General features: G+C 39.2%; 1 protein-coding gene and 1 long non-coding RNA gene across 2 annotated transcripts in view; one reads left to right on the top strand and one right to left on the bottom strand.

Moving 5' to 3' along the window:
• The window catches only part of CRYBG1 (crystallin beta-gamma domain containing 1), a 95,689-nt gene that overhangs the window by 12,912 nt on the left and 66,349 nt on the right, over positions 1-16,428 (top strand). The gene's annotated exons all lie outside the window — the stretch shown is intronic.
• LOC311434445 lies at positions 264-16,409 on the bottom strand. Its single transcript, XR_014691500.1, has 2 exons — positions 16,337-16,409; positions 264-1,304 (listed from the first exon to the last, which is right to left on the bottom strand). It is a non-coding gene; the product is annotated as an uncharacterized lncRNA (long non-coding RNA).

The raw sequence follows: 16,428 nt of genomic DNA on the forward strand, positions 1-16,428 counted from the left end.
GTTTATAGGAAGAACACCTATTCCTATAAAGAAGATATATAATAAAATATGAAAAAAAAGTACATCTTGAATCATGTTTTCCATATTTCTGAGGCAGTACAACGTTCAGCTCTCCTTTGACCTCTCTGTGGGCATATTCATCTCTCACATTAAATTGTAGTATTCTTGGTAGTATTAGTATATTCCTTTGCTTTAAAAATCCATTCACTTTCTATGATGGCCTGGATGCCTATTAAAAATAAAAATAAAAATCCCACACTGAGTTATTTCTTAACACTAAACTTTATTTTATAATGGAAGGAGAATGAGGGAAAATGCTGTGAGAATGCTGTGAAAGAAAACATCTTGACTGTTATGAACTTTAATACTAAATGGATACTGAAAGGTAGACAAGCTTATTTGATTCAGCGGTTCTTATATCTTCCCTGGGTTGTCCTTCCTTTCAGTTCACTTCTCAGCCTTGGTGCTAGCCTCTTGTTGTCAGGGATTTTTTAACTTCAGTTTTCAATGATATTTATCAGCCTGGGTCCTTTGGTTTAGGTCCCTTGTGACAGATTTCACACAGCTGAAGAAGGACGCATGAATAATTTAGGTAGTGATCAGGGGCATCTGGAGGAGTAGCAGCCACCTCCCAAAACTATAACTGTGAATATTTTCCAGCGGTGCTCATGAAGCTCCTGATGTCAGTGACCTGCTTCCAAAGAACCTGGGTGAGGAAGAGGTGCTGTGGCACTGCCAGCGCCTTCTGCTTCTCTCCCAGAGCTGGATCACAGTTGAATGACAATAATGAAACAGCCTGGACACTGACCCTCACTGTGGCATCTTGTTATCAGACCCTTGTTACCAGTACCAGTGCTGGCACAACCCAAGGTGCCAGTGTATATTTGACAGAGAATGCAAGATACTTCAGGGCATGTGAGCATCTGGGAGCACTGACTCATGATCCAGGAACTTGAAACCGCTTTGCTGCTTCATTCAGGGCATTCAGTTCGCGTGATGTTCCAGCTAACTTTGGCATTAAGGCTATCACTGTGAAGGAAGGGTGTTCCCTTTTTCTATGACTCCTCACCATTTGTAGGAATCTAGGAGGACGTGATGCTTCTCATCCTGTTTCCCCAAGCTTTTATAATTAGCCATCGTACCTTGTCTCTGACGCAGTGCAGGTAGACCTTGTAAAATCGAATCAGACCGTTCCTGTCAGTAATGGAGAGCAGGCTCAGAAGAGCCATGGGGATGGCAATCTACCTTCTGTGATTTCCTGCAGGAGGGCTGTAGGGCTGGAACTACTCTCCTGTGAAGAAAGGCTGAGAAAGTCCAGTTTATGTAGCCTAGAGAAGAGAAGGTTTTTACATGACTTTATAGCAGCCTTCCGGTACCTAAAGGGGGCCTACAGGAAAGATGTGGAGGGACTCTTTGTCAGGGAGTGCAGTGATAGGACAAGGGGGAATGGCCTTAAACAAAATAAAAGGGTAGGTTTAGATTAGATATAAGGAAGGAGTTCTTTGCTAGAAAGGTGGTAAGGCCCACCCAGAGAAGCTGTGGATGCCCCATCCTGGAGGTGCTCAAGGCCAGGCTGGATGGGGCTCTGGGCAGCCTGGTCTGGTGGGAGGTGTCCCTGCCCATGGCAGGGGGTTGGGGCTGGGTGGGCTTTAAGGCCCCTTCCAACCCTAACCAGTCTGCAATTCTGTGATTCCATGAAGGTTTAGAGCTTCATCTTTTGGCAAATGTTGAAATCTGCTTTATGACTTCTCATTTCCAAGTCAGACTGTAAATATTCTCTGTCCTTGCCAAAATGAGTGGGTGCTGGAAGGAAAATATGGTTTCTGAGACAGCGTAGGGATGCAGGGCATTTGTGGTGGACAGGGTGGCGCAGTGAGGGAACCTTCAGCCTCACATGCACCCAGGAGCAGTCCCCGAGGTAAGAAGATGTTTGTAAGACAGTGACTGAGTTCACAGGTCTTAGAAATCCTGTTCCCACCTCATCCTCTCAAGATTAAGTGGTTGTCAGTAGATGACTGCCCTGCAAATGACAAGATTTTAGAGAGCTAATGTCTAAGACATGATGGAGTAGCAACATATCACCACATCAAAGAGTCAGCCAGTATTGCTGGAAGTTCAGCAAACAGCCTTGGGAATGGTGTCTGCCAGTGAACAAATGACCTCTGGATAATGGATTTGTCAAACTGACCAAGGCTGCCAGAGCTCCGGAAGTAGTGCCTCCAGCATGGTTAAAAACTGTATTTATCTTATTTAAGAGTTCCAAAGGACAGTTTTATAGTTTCACAGTCATAAAACACTACATGGTTTCTCAGGGCATCCAAAATTGGTGGTATATTCAGCAAAACAGTCCTGTAAGTCTCCCTTCTACTTTCCACCTCTGAGTTGACTGTTTATTCCTTTGTAATTATTCATTTGTGTACCGGTGGACAATCACAAATAAAGGAAATGAATTCTTTTAGCATCTGTTATGTAGCTCTCCTAAGATAAGTTGTCCATATGCACTTTCTGCAACCATTTTTTCTACAGATAAGGCAACTTGGGCTTGCATGCTCATGAGGAAAGTGAAATTTTGGGCATGCACTGACCTTTATGACATTGGTGCAGAGAACATTCAGCTACATATGGAGAACATCAAGTGCATAGGAACTGCTACAACAAGCTCATCAAGTCTCAGCATTTATGGTGCATGCACTTGCATTGGAGTAGGCGTATGGCCATTACTGGTTTAGCTCAGGTAGCTTCTCTTTTGCTGTGTATAAGAGTCACACAGGATGGAATTAAAACAACATTTTTGCTTTAAGTGAAAAAAATAGTACAACACGTTAGGACAGTAAATTATAAATGGATCAATGTAAGTTTATGCATGATGACCAAAAAATACTATACATTTCACAAATAGGCCTCTGAACACACGGACTCTCCTGGGGACAGATTGCTGTGAAGGAATTGTAATCGTAGCCCCACAGAAATTATTTCAACTCAGGGTTGACCCTGTCCGGCAGTTAAGCACCCACCAGCTGCTTTCTCACTACCCCGACAGCAGGATGGGGGAGAAAATTGGAAGAGCAATGGTGAGAAAAAGCCTTATGGGTCAAGATAAAGATAGTTTAATAAGCAAAGGAAAAGGAAAAAAAGCACAACAGCAAGTAATGCAGACTCCACAACACCCACAAGCATACAGATGCCCAGCCAGTCTTTGAGTAAGGACTACTTTGGGAAGACACCCCCATCACCACAAACACAGAGTTTTTATTGCTGAGCATGGCATTACATGGCATAGATTATTCCTTTGGTGAGTTGGGGTCAGCCATCCAACCTGTGTCCCCTCCCAACCTCTTGCCCAGCCCATCCTACTTGCTATGGGGGCAGAGTTAGAAGTAGAGAAAGCCTGGGTGCTGTGCAAGCTCTTTTCAGCAACAGCTAGAACATCAGGGTGTTATCAACACTGCTTTAGTAAGAAATCCAAAACACAGCACCATATGGTGCTGCAAAGAAAATTAACTCCATCTCAATCACATCCAGGATGCACTCTTAGGTGCTTATCCATAGTTAGTGATTTTTTGTCCTCTTACAAAATAAAAATAAAAAATCTTCTTCCCTATTTATTATATCAGTTTGTGGATTGTCTTACTAAAGTCGTGGCTGGACTGAAAGGTTGGTGGAAGCACCAGTGATTAAATGCATGATGAAATTTATGCAAATATGTAGCTCATTAGACTGAGAAAAATAGAATGTAACCTGAAGATCAGAAAGGTCTCTATGAAATAACACAAGTTACCAAAAAAAGGAGGAAAACATTAATACCTTCTTTATAAATATGATAAACAATATTGTTTTATATACCTTTAAAACCCTTACAGGATCTTTAATGAAAAAGTCACCAAATTATTCAAGGAATGTTATTTTATTTTATTTTATTTTATTTTATTTTATTTTATTTTATTTTATTTTATTTTATTTTATTTTATTTTATTTTATTTTATTTTTTAGGGGAAGAATATATGACATTGTCTTTTGAGAGTTCTGGAAATGAACTGCTTGGGGTGCACGAGGTCAAATGCAGCAGCTTAGTTTTACAAAAGTCCTAGATAACTTCTACAAATTAGAACACTTGTAGTTAGTAAGTTTACAATAAGAAAAAATAAGCCTGAGACTTCAGGCTTAATAAGATAGCCTAGTAAAGACAGGAAATACTATTTTTGCCCAGTATTTACCCTGTTGAGTAATTATTTAGAGAAGATTTTCCCCTACCTCATTTACAAAATAAATTAAATATGGTCTTTATAACGCTTTATTGAAATGCAGTTTTGCTCACCTAATATTATTTCACTCTCTTTAACTTTTTCTTGTGGAATTTTCCTTTGTTCCTTGCAGAGTGCAGACTTTACTTTTTGAAGATTTTATGGTGTCTTTATATGTTTGTGGTTACTGATGCATGTAAACATGAATTTGATCACAAATCCATGTCTGAACAAAGAACTGGATGTGTCTTACCATTACGTGACATTGCCTGCTGTCCTGCATCATTACTTAGCTGGTAACAGAGCGCTATCATTGATACATCTGTTACTGTGGAGGTTACTGGAAATGCCATCAGGTTGGGTGCCTGTCACTATTGTCTTTGATCTTCATCCAAAAGACCATAGAGGTACATATGTTATGTTATGTCTTGGATGACTCCCAGGAGCTTGCTCACTTCCTATCAGTTGGCTTTGATGTTTGCACCTGCAGTTACCTGGTATTGATGCCACAGGTCTTCCCTGTCAGATGTTGGGTCTTGGTGGTTATAAATCTGATAACGCAGCTGCTGTTCTGAAAGTTAATGTAATTGCAGACGTTTCAGCATAATTGTGTCACCTCCCTTCCCACTTATTGGATATACCTGCTTTTTAGGACAGGACCTACCACTGCGAGACTCTGAAGATTCTCAGCATAGCTGCAGTGCAAATGATGATAGATCTTACCTTCTACACCCTTTTTTTGGTCTTTAATACAGGATTACATTGTATTGACTAATATTTGGGTCAAAGTTTTTACATGGAGTCTGCACAGCACATATGCAACAGAATAACAAATCTCAAAAGCAGTACGAGGAAATTTGTAATGTTTATACAAATTCGTTTTTCCTGAAACTACTTTCCACTTCCTCCAAGAGTAAGAAATACATGGTTAAAACATGGCTTGAGGAGACCTTCTATTCATTGTTGAAAAAGTCCTCACCCTCTTGTATTTTTCCTTTCTTAAAGTATGTTTCTCATCTCGTATACCTTCTGAAGTGTTTTACTTCTTCCGCTCTGATTTCTGTATGTCTCATATGCCTGGAACAGCCTTGTTATTTTCATCTGCTAATAATCTTCTCGTCTCCCTAAGTCTCTTTACAAATGTGCTTATTTTGGTTAGCTTTCCACCTCTTCTTTTATGCCGCTCCACTGTCCTTTAATCTAGACCAAATTACAATTTAATAATGCAGGTGAGGGTTGGGGAGGAGAGGTTTCAAAAGTTAGCTGTAAAGCAAAACCCTTCAGTCATCTTGCATCTTCTGTTATTGTGGTCTATGGTTCAGTCTGTTCAGGCTTCGCAGGGCGCTTGTTTGTGTCCTTGTGCTTGTGTACAGAGTGAGGCGCAGAAATACCGCTGTGTCCAGCTTGTGAAAACAGAGCTGGACTGAAGCTGCTCCTTAATGAGACCTCTGTGGCTTTCTGTGAGGGACGAGCAGAGCCTTTTAGCCAAAGCAGTTTTATAAGTGCCTGCCAAGGTGTCTGTAGCAAAACTACTTCTTGAGCCAGCTCTTGAATATTTGCATAGCAAAGTGTTAAAAAGGAATGACCGAGGACATAGAATTAAGCTAAAACAACACAAGAGTAACATAATCAGGTTGTCCTGCCCTTCCTCTTCCCACATTTATCTGTTAGTTGAGGGCTTCAATCTTTTCTTCTGTCTTCATGACACTAACTGCTTTTATTGATTTGTGTTCTGCCAATTAACATATACAGGTGTTTGGCTATACCTTGGCTATACATTGGCTATACCTTTTATTTTAGGTGTCTGACATTGCATTTTAACATCTTATGTGACTACCGATGAAATGTCAGTACTGGGAGGATAAAAGATATTTGGGGTAATACTTAAATTATTCGGGCCTGTGTGGTAAGTAAATAAACTTTTCATGAAAGAGCTGGTGCAATAGTGAGATGGGTATGTAAAATGAAAGTTGTTAGTTCTAGATTTTTCTGCTGAAATTCATAACATTTGATTAGTGTTTATTGCCTCCATTTTCATTAGCTCTTGTGACACATCTTTAAGGGAGGAGGGTATTAGGCATGCTTGTGTAGGTTATTTTGTACAGCTGGACATTACCCAGAGACCATTCCCTGGGAATGATAGGGTCGTATTTACAGGTCCAGCCACTGCTGTTCTGAAGTTCCTAAAAATGTCATTGCACATGTTAATTAGTGAGACTGAGTTACTAAAATGATGTTGAACTAGCTTTAATTAGTGAAACCAACACCCCAGTGTCCTCTTGTTTCTGTAGCTACTGTTTTTTTCCCATTAATTAATGGAAGCATTAATAGCAAATGATGGTTCATTAACTTTTTTTTTTATGAGAAAGAAAGATTTGTAATTAACAGATTTACAGACCAGGATGCAATGCTGCCTTTTTATGAAAACAGGGTACAGATCAAGTCTTTTAGTAATGTCATTTCTTGATGATACTTCAGCAAAATCGTGTAATTTTTTATTTATATTTATAATTTAATGACTTACAACATGTAAACTAATAAAATGATCTCTTTATCTGGAAAATAATTTTCAAATATTCAGTAATTGCTTCTCATCCTGAGTTGCCTCCTCCTCCTGATCCTTGGCTTCTTTGAAGTATTATCTTATATGAAGACAGAAATAAATACAGTTCAGCATAATGGATAATGAATATCTCTTGACAGAGATTTCACAGCCTGTATCTTTGCAGGGAGAAGCTTTGCAGCCCCAAAGGTTTGCTGCCAGGTTAACTGTGTTTTCAAATGTGTGTTTACTGTACACAGCAGCCTGGGGCAGGCTTTCAGAATGCTTGAAGGACTCAGTTTGGAGACTTGAGCCCAAAGACTGTGAAATTGTCTTTTGTTTCATTGCATGTGTAATATGATAAAAACGTGACCACTTGCTTCTTTTTTTTTTTTCCCTTTCCCCCTTGCGTAACCTATTGTAGTAATCACGTTGATTACTTTAGTTGTTTCCTGTTGCTCTCTTTTGGAAGATGGATTACCCAGGGTTTTAAAATAAATCTATGGCTCCTTCAGTTGTGAGAAGGACATTTACAAAAGGAAGTGTTTATCTTACACTTTGAAAAATCATCAGGACCCTATAAAGGACTGTCCATCAGGACTGTCCCTGCGGTCTAAAACCCAGTACCAAAAATGTTTTCCTCCCAAATCCAGAGGATTTATGTGTGGGAGATGGTAATTTCTTTATCCCTTATGAAGATGTTGCCCCAACTGGGTCACAAATGACAAGATAAATGCCTTGTTAAACTGGTTCTAGACCTTAGAGGGTTGAAAGTAGGCAAATACAGAAATTAAAATAGAAGGTTTTAGCAGGTAACTACAGAGTTGCTGGCAGATGACTCTGTAGTAAGCTATTGTAAATAGGACATCCTAGATGATTTAAGTCAGTCTTTGAACTGGCTCCAGGATGACTTGTATTTCATGTATAAAGTCCAAGACTCATAATACATTTGTACCAAGTGATGCTTTAGGATAAAGTTTAATGTGTGAACTGTTTTAAAATTAAAATGTGATTGAAATTGTCATAGAATTATTTGGTGTGATTTCAGATGTTTACTTAATTACTCTTTGTACTCAACTGTCAATTAGACATCTTTTGGAGCATAAGACCTAGATCCAAACTGAGGTCCCTAAGCCTACTGAGACAGTAGGGTGGTATAAAGCCCTTATCTTCCAAAGGAACACCATAAACATTGTTGTGTGGTGCTTTTGTTTGTTTGTTTTTAAATGACTACGTGATCTTTTCAAGACTACAAGCATCAGGAGCTCACACACTGAAAGCACATAAAGCCTCAGAATCACTGAGATAGTATGCAGGCTCACTTGAACAATACAGTTTGTCACCTAGCACCCTGCCAAAATAATTTATTTCGTGATGACAGAGAACTGAAGCATGACACTTACTGAGACACGAAAATTACTTCCTTCAGCAAACTCCGTGGAGGTTACTGCTGCTAGGTGCAGACCAGGTCAGGTAGACACATTAAGAATACGTGATGGTATAAGCCGCAGGCTAGTGAGAGAGCAAGTTCACTCCCTTACGTTTTTCTTCTTAATTCAGCTTCAAGCACAATTTTAGTAATGTTATAATTTTATGGATGACATCTTTAGTCAAAGATAAGCAGGACTACTTCTAAATTTGCTTGTCACGTGGAGAGGGAGCTTTCATTAGTAGTAGACTTGACTGAATTAGAAGAGTAGGTGTGGCTGAGAGAGTTAATGCTTACGGTGGACAAATCAGACTTGTTTTCACTCAGAAATGCAAAGGTGTTGAGATAACCACCTCTGCTCTGACTAAGAGACAAGATATGAGCATTTCTTTTATGGTGCTGTAGCCACAGATCAGTGCAGGAGATAGAAAATAATAATAATAAAAAAAATCAGCTTTGCTTCCTCAAAGTTAAAAACCAAGAGTTTTCATAGGATTTTTCTTTTGATATAGTGATCTCATTATTAGAAGACATTGTTGTCATTCAGCACAAGGAGCCTCTGCTTGCTTTCCTGTGGTCAGGACCGCTTGGCAGACTCCATCCCAGACATTTAATATAATTAACTTGAAGGTGTTTCCTGCTCAGGAGGTATTTAAGCACCCTAGGATGAACAAGCAATGAGGCTGGAGGATGAGCTGTCCGTAACCAATAGTTGAAGGTGTCATCATTTAGTTAGCTAGGAGAGAGCTGTTAATGAAGCAGTATTAAGAGTACTGAATTGTAACAAAGTGCTCATAATTTTAAATAACAAAGATTTGCACAATATTAACTGGGCTGTCAATGTCCCGATTAAGAAAATATTCTCTCTAGATTGCCTGCACTTCCTTTCCCAGGATCTGCTTGTTCTCATTTGTCCCTCTCTTCTGTTTTTTACATCCCTTCTTTTACCTTCCCTCATTGCCTGCAAAATGACTTTTGCTAACTTTTGCGGAAAAGCGAAGGAAGTGAAAGACAGGAGTGATAAATAGGTTTGAGAAGAGGCAAAAACCCTGTCAGGAGAGAACTAGACATTCCTCAAAAGATGAAGCAAAACGAAGTCTGAAACCAAAGTCTGTGATCTTCTGACTGTAGTGTTAGGATGCAGAGATGCAGGCAGGCTGCCTTGCAGCAAGCTTGTATCCTGAAGTCTGCTGCTTCTTGCTGTATAAGTTAGTCCTTTCTAAAAAGCCAATAAAACTTCAAAGAAGCACTTGGTAATGTAAATCTGTATGATTTACAGATTTTCTGAGCTGGCAGAAAGCCTCTTCCATGTGGAGGTATGAAGAGAGCCCATCCACATCTATGTATTTATTTTGATGTTCAACTTTTGAGAATTTAAACATATGCACTCACTTATTGCTCTTAAAAATAAAAGAATAAAGAGTTGTGATGATGATCTGTCAGGCTACACTGTACTGCAAAATGGATAGCATCTCATTTTGGTGCTGTGCTCAAGTTTGTGGCAAAACCACTTTTTATGCTGCATCTATGACCACGATTGATATGTCTTGCTTGTTCTGCATTGTTCTCCTATCTAAAGGCTTAGTAATTTCTGAGATCTCCCTAAACTACTTTGAGTAAAAGTAACTTTTTAAGTAAACTTAAAAGGGTATAGGAAATATGAAAATAGATTTTAAAAAATTGTATCTTAAAATACGTCTGTGTTAAAGTATTTTTAAATTTTTTCCATAAATACAACTACAAGCACACATGTAACTTTCTAGACCGTGTTTTCGAAGACATGAGAGTCATAGATGTGGCCTGTTGAACCCATTCATGAATTGTGATCACAGAATCACAGAATTTCTAGGTTGGAATAGACCTCAAGATCATCGAGTCCAACCGCTGACCTAACGCTAGCAGTCGAGTACTATCATCCGATTACCTTAAATTGCAATTCCAACTTCACTCAGTTGTCAACATAGAAATATGCAGAGAATTTGAGTGGGACCAATCAGTGGTTTCTTAAACCAAAATTTTTAAGTGTTCAGATTTATATTAAAATCTCTGCAGGTGCTTGATTTTAGGCAGATGAGAAAATTCAGATTAGTATCTTTTGCAATTAAGTTATCATTATTGAAACCTGAAATTATACAGTTCATTATTAAGTCTGGAAACAGCAAAACATCTCACATCACATGAGATGACTTACCCAAGTATGACTTTATATATGTATATTAGGTCTTTTCAAATATATCGTTTTAGTTCGACATTCCACTCCTGGCATCAATGAACAGTTGGTCAACCATTTTTCTTCCTTTCTATTTAAAGCTCAGTAAAATTTTAATGACCAAATTTCAAAGCTAAATCCCCAAGTCTAGATTCTTAACTGGCATTTCTGCTTATAGTGACACTTTAAATATATATATATATTTTTTATTTATTTATTTATTTATTTTTTTTTTTTTTCTGTAATATGTTAGGAACTGTTTTCTAGGTTTCCTACATGTTTAGATTGCTGATATTCAGAAATGACAGAAGAAACTCTTATATCAAGGCTACTTGTAATGACAAATCCCCGTTGAATGTAAGCCCCTGTGTGTTTATCTGAGCAAAATGTGGCTCATCTCCTTGCTGCCAAAAGCCTGAGTTTCAATTAGACTTAGCATAATTGATGAGAACATAAAAGGGCTGGTCCCACACTGGTTGGTTGCCTTTGTTCTAGACAGTGGGCTAATTTCAGGTCATGAAATCAGCTTAGGAGAGTTTTAGGAGAGTTCCTTTGCTGTAATTGCAGGGTGCGGTTGATGAAGAATTTGATGAATAGATAAATTGATGAGTTTATGCAGCACTAGCCAATCCTCACTTGTCCTGCATGCATCTCGTTGGCTTTGTCCTGCTCATTGCTCTCCCGCGTGGGACAGCTGGGGGCCTGAGGGGACAGGAGAGGTTGGAGTAGGGCTGAGGCAAAGAACTGGGCTGCTCTATGGTGGGGTAATCCTCCGGGATCTCATGCAGGAATCCTGCTGGAAGGTGCAGCCCTCAGCCCAGTGCTGTGGTCGCTTCTGTGTGGCAGGATGCTGCTGTGCTGAAGGATGGTGTGTTAAGGTGTCAACTTTCAAGAGCAAAGAGCAAAGACTTTGCTATTTTTTTTTCCAACTATCACTTTGAACCAAATGCTAATACTCGCATAAAAAAAGCAGTGGAAAAAATGTTGCAAGTCTATGTTCAGAGTCTATGTTCAGAAGTATTTTCACATCCCAGAAATTGTAAATACTGCTCTGTATCTCTCAGTGTAGTTAGAGGAAAGCAGAAAAATTACGTGGTAACATGATATTTTGGTTCATCAAGTCATGGTGAGTCAATGTGAACAAAGAAAAGCATCATGTGTTTAAAGAAATGAGTGATGCTGGCTTTCCATCTCCTCAAACAGCTTCATCTGGTTCTTTGAGCTTCTTACTATATGAAATGAGATACAACCTTTGTTTGGCAAGCGAATGTGATGATTATTGTTTATACAATGCTTTAAAGCTAGGCTAGAATATGAATATCAAGATTATCTCTGCAGTCAGTGAGACACTCTAGTGCAGCATGGTTACAAATAGTGTCTGGGGCTGAGGATGTCAGTACTGTGTATTTGTTCATTGCCACCCAACTTTGACTTTGCTGAAGGGGTTCTCTGAATGCCCCCACAATGCTTTTGACATGATTTATGTTATATTAATGCACAGCAAAAAAAAGATCATTTTGTACTTTCTCTATCAAATCTGTCAGTTAAATATCAAACATTCAAAAGTTCCCAATGCTTACACATATTCAAGGAATCAAGATTTCACCATGAGGTTACTTTATACAGTTTCATATTCCCAAAAATGGTAAGTAAAAAAAATCACAATGAAAAACTTCAGAAATATTTTGCAAAGTCAGTTTTTAATAATAAACTTTAGCAGTCTTGCAAACACGGTTACGTATATGGAGCTGGTGTAATGTCAAGAGTTGGCTGTGGAATGAGAGGAGTGGTTATCACAGGCAACATGGATTTGTTGGGGCAAATCTGGCATATATGCAGAGGTGCCACCAAGTGGCCAGATGGCAATAATGAATTTTTCTAACTAATGAAAAAAAAAAAAAAGTTGGTGAAGGACAGCATCTTACAATAATATTTTAAATAATTTTTTTGGACTTTTTTTTTTTTTTTACACTTAATGGTTGGCACATGAACAACAGGGGTTTCAGTTTCTTGAAAAGGAGTAACTGACAAAGTTTGCTAAATAGTCGTCAAATTACAAAATAAAAAAGAGCTTTGGTTAATTCAAATAGTTTCCAATGTAATCAAATGACAAAATATGTTATGTCTTTGAAACCTCAATTTAGAAATTGTGTTAGTACATTCAAGTACTTTTGTACCAAACCAAGGTGCTATTTGTGTTGTTTTGGTTAGATTTTTTTTTTCCTATGCAAACAAGAGCTAGAAGTACAACTAAAGAAAGCTGAATGTCAGTGGTAGGTGTAAACTGAAATTTATGATGCATTTCCTTGTAGTGACGTTCATATAGAATGATAGACTGGAGAGTGGATGTAAAAAGGGAAAAAGTAGAGTTGCTGTAAGGTATTTATGATACCAGCAAGATATAAAATGAAAGCTATTACAATGATGAAATTCCTTAGTTGAAATTGTGAGAAGACAAAAGAGTGAAACAGTGATGAGCATGTGGTACTGAGCTGATGTGGATTCATGAAGATTTTAACCAGCTATATAATGGCTGGGTTTCTGGTGTGGCTAAAAGCATTCTTCACTAAGTTTTCAGATTATCTGAAAGATAACTTTGTTATTGAGATGGAGCTATTCCCAGTCTCAAGTGTCTGTATTGGGTTTATTTCCAGTCAATAGAGGTGGAAAAGAAGATAGATACCTTTAAGCATAATAAATAACTGCAATAATTTCTGGGACAGCTGGGCTTTTTGATCTTGTAAAACAGAAAAGGGTCACCTGGAATAAGAAACTAGAAGCTGCTTGGATTTAGTGTACTAAAGATTTCGCTATAAAGCAACACTGTGTATCTATATTAGGACTCAGAAAAACATGTTTTGAAGGACTAATGAATGTAGTATTCCCAATTGCATGTTGTTTGAAGCACAAGAAAGCCAGAAGCGTGAAACCATTTCATCTCATGTGGAGTTGCTCAGAGCTTCAACAAACTGCCAAATGCAAACAAATATACTTAATAACCTGAAATTAATATATTGTACTGGGAAAACAGTAGGGCTGAAAAAACAAATACACATAGGTCTGGCAGTGGACAACAAGTATGACAAGTTTGTGGTGTTGCAGTGGCTCAGAAAAGTCTCTGTGCAGTCTTTGTGTGTGCAAATGTATCGTGGAACAAAGCGAAGAGACAGAAGACCTGCTGTTTGGGATTTTTGGTATGGCTGGAACTGGGATGTCGTGTACAGCTTTGGACACATCTTCGCCAGAGAGGTGTTGTCAGAAGGAAACAGAGAGGAGAACACAGGAATTCCTTTAGTAAAGGGAAGATTATGCTAAATAATGACTGAGTGAGAGATATAGCTGAAGACTGCAAATATTTAAATGGTGTGAATTTGCCAAACAAAGAGATGAATTATTTAGGCTGTCATAATAAGGCAGAATGGAGTAACTATAACAAAGGGTACTTTTAGGTGAGGTATTAACCCTGTTATTAAGGTGTATGACAAGACACTTCTAAGTAACCCAGTGGGAATACATCTGCCGTGACAAGATGTGACCTAAGGTGGTTGAAACAGACCTTGTATCTCTACCATCAAGAAAGGTGGAGGCAGAAACGTAGAGCTTGGTTCAGCTGTGAATCTGCGATCCGGCCATTAGATGGCAGGGTTCGGGTATGAGAGGACGGGTGCCTGTCCATCTCCTGTCGGTGTCACACCTCAGGGCCACTAATCAGTCCCAGCGGCTGGAATTTGGAGGTGCTCAGTTTTTCTTTGAAAATCACACCCACACAGCTCATCGCTTATAGGACCACTGAGTCCCACGTTCCACGCATGTGTCCTGTCATGATACGTGTGTGTGAGCTCTGTTTTTTTACTGCATGCAGCCTTGTGTGAGTAGGGAGGTGCAAGAAGTGCTACATTACCCGAGTGTGACAAAACCGCTTCATACGGGAGCTGAAGTCAGCTGGAGCTCGAACAATGCTGTAGTGGAGGGTAGAGAAAAAGCTAAAACCAGGGATACAATAATGGGAATGCTGAGGCAGTGGGAAGAGATGATGTAAATACAGGAGCTTGCTACAGATTGTTGAGGAAGTCCACGTACAGGTTTTGTGGAAAAGATGACAGAAGGAATAACAAGCTTTGTATGGAAAACTTCAGCCCAGAGCAGGCTGTTTGAAATGCTCAAAATATATTAAAAGGGTAACTACAGCAACTCAAATAATGCACAATAAAAATAAATAAATAAATAAATTAAATTAAAAAAAAAAAAAAAACAACAAACAACAAAAAAAAAACTTGTTTAAAATAGTCTGCACTGCTAAAGGATCTGCCGCAGGGAGCGATCCTTATATATGCATCCACACCTCTCCAGATTACACGCCTCTAGAGTGAACTGGCTGTGTTTGTGCTGTATAACACTTGACCTGGGCCTGATGCCCCTGTGGCTCTACGACCATAATTATATTTTTGTGGCTTCAGTTCAAAGTGTCTGAGGTAATGTGAGGGCTGCTTTGCTGCCTGCAAGACTGGTGTTTTTATAACATTATGCCGAAGGTATGCTGCATGGTGTGGGGTGTGGTGTGGTGTGGGGCACACTGGGGGTGTCTGAGGGCAGGAGGCTAGCTGGGGTGGTGTAGGGCAGGAGGAGCCAAAGCTGCCATAGCCCCATCCCTGCTCTGCCATCCCTCGGAGAGTCCATCCTCAGAGCTCCGCTTGGGCTCCTCCTCGGAGGGCAGCACTTGGTTTCCTCCAGAGAGCCCAGGCACAAAGTGGTGCATGTGCAGTATGGCTGACAAGGGGACCAGGACCAGGGAGTGAACCAGGGAGGTAAATCACTTGGCAGTGTAGGTAGACCCATCATAGTCAAGAGCACGTAGATTGGTGGGTGAGCGGGGGGAAAGCCTCCTACTGCTCTTAATGCTGTTCTGTGTTGTGCAGTAAATCTTTAGCACAGAGGTTTTGTTGATCAGATTGATATTTGCTGGTCCCAAAGAAAAAATTAAGTGCTGATATGGCATGGGAGGTGGGAGACTGGGCAGAGGATCTGAATAAACAAACAGAATATCTTTCTGTTTTAATCAAGTTGTTCTTGCTCATACATGCATTCTCTTTTTTAAAGCATGATCTCATCCTGTGTAAAAGTGTTGATTGAAAATGAGAACTAATATTCAAGAATCACGTACAGGGTACAGACTGAAGACTGCTCTAAAAAACAGCAGACTGTAGATGGATATCAGGGCTGAATATGATGGATGATGAGGGAAGCCAGGGCTGTAAAATTATAAGGCTGTCAGTTTAGTAAGCATTATTAATTTAAAACATATGGCAATCTCCTCTTTTCTACTTTTTGCTTGTGAGTTTTGTTTATTGTTTCTAACATGGTTTATTTGTGCATTTTTGTCTTCAGGTTAATTCCCTTCAAAATGCTTTCTACTTGTCTTAATATTTTAAGATTAATTTTTAAGACAATTAATAGAATATCATTGTGTCACTATGAAGGTCTTAGGCATGGACAAGAAAGAGCAATATGTCTATGGTGTGTGGTCTGTATCATAAAAAGTTCACTTTCTAGTTTAATTTCTGTTTAATAGTCTATGATTACTCTTCCAGTCAGTAGTTCTGATGCGAGCGAGCATCTCTATACTGGTGAAAAGAAGGCTTTTCTACCTACAAAGCTTTTCCTTCCTCACTCTCTATTCAAAAGCTTGGTAATTTCTAAGGCCTTCTCTCTGCTCTTCCTTTTGGTTCACTATAGAATTATTTTTTTCATTAGCTACATGAAAACATGCCAGACAGTCATTGCTGTGGAAACATATTCTGAGTGTTTTTGACATAATTAGTCGCACCATTTAGTAGCCAAACATATAACAAACAATAAACTACTCAGCCTATCATAAATATTCAACCCACCATTTCTCCTGATGTAAAAATTCTTACCTCCACAGACAACCTCCTCTCCAAGTGCCTCAGACGATTGATGGGCCTTGCAAAATGTCTGGGAGGGTTTCATAACATTCCTAGCGTGTTGC

This window comes from Aythya ferina (genome assembly GCF_964211825.1).
Source record: "Aythya ferina genome assembly, chromosome: 3".
NCBI lineage: Eukaryota > Metazoa > Chordata > Aves > Anseriformes > Anatidae > Aythya > Aythya ferina.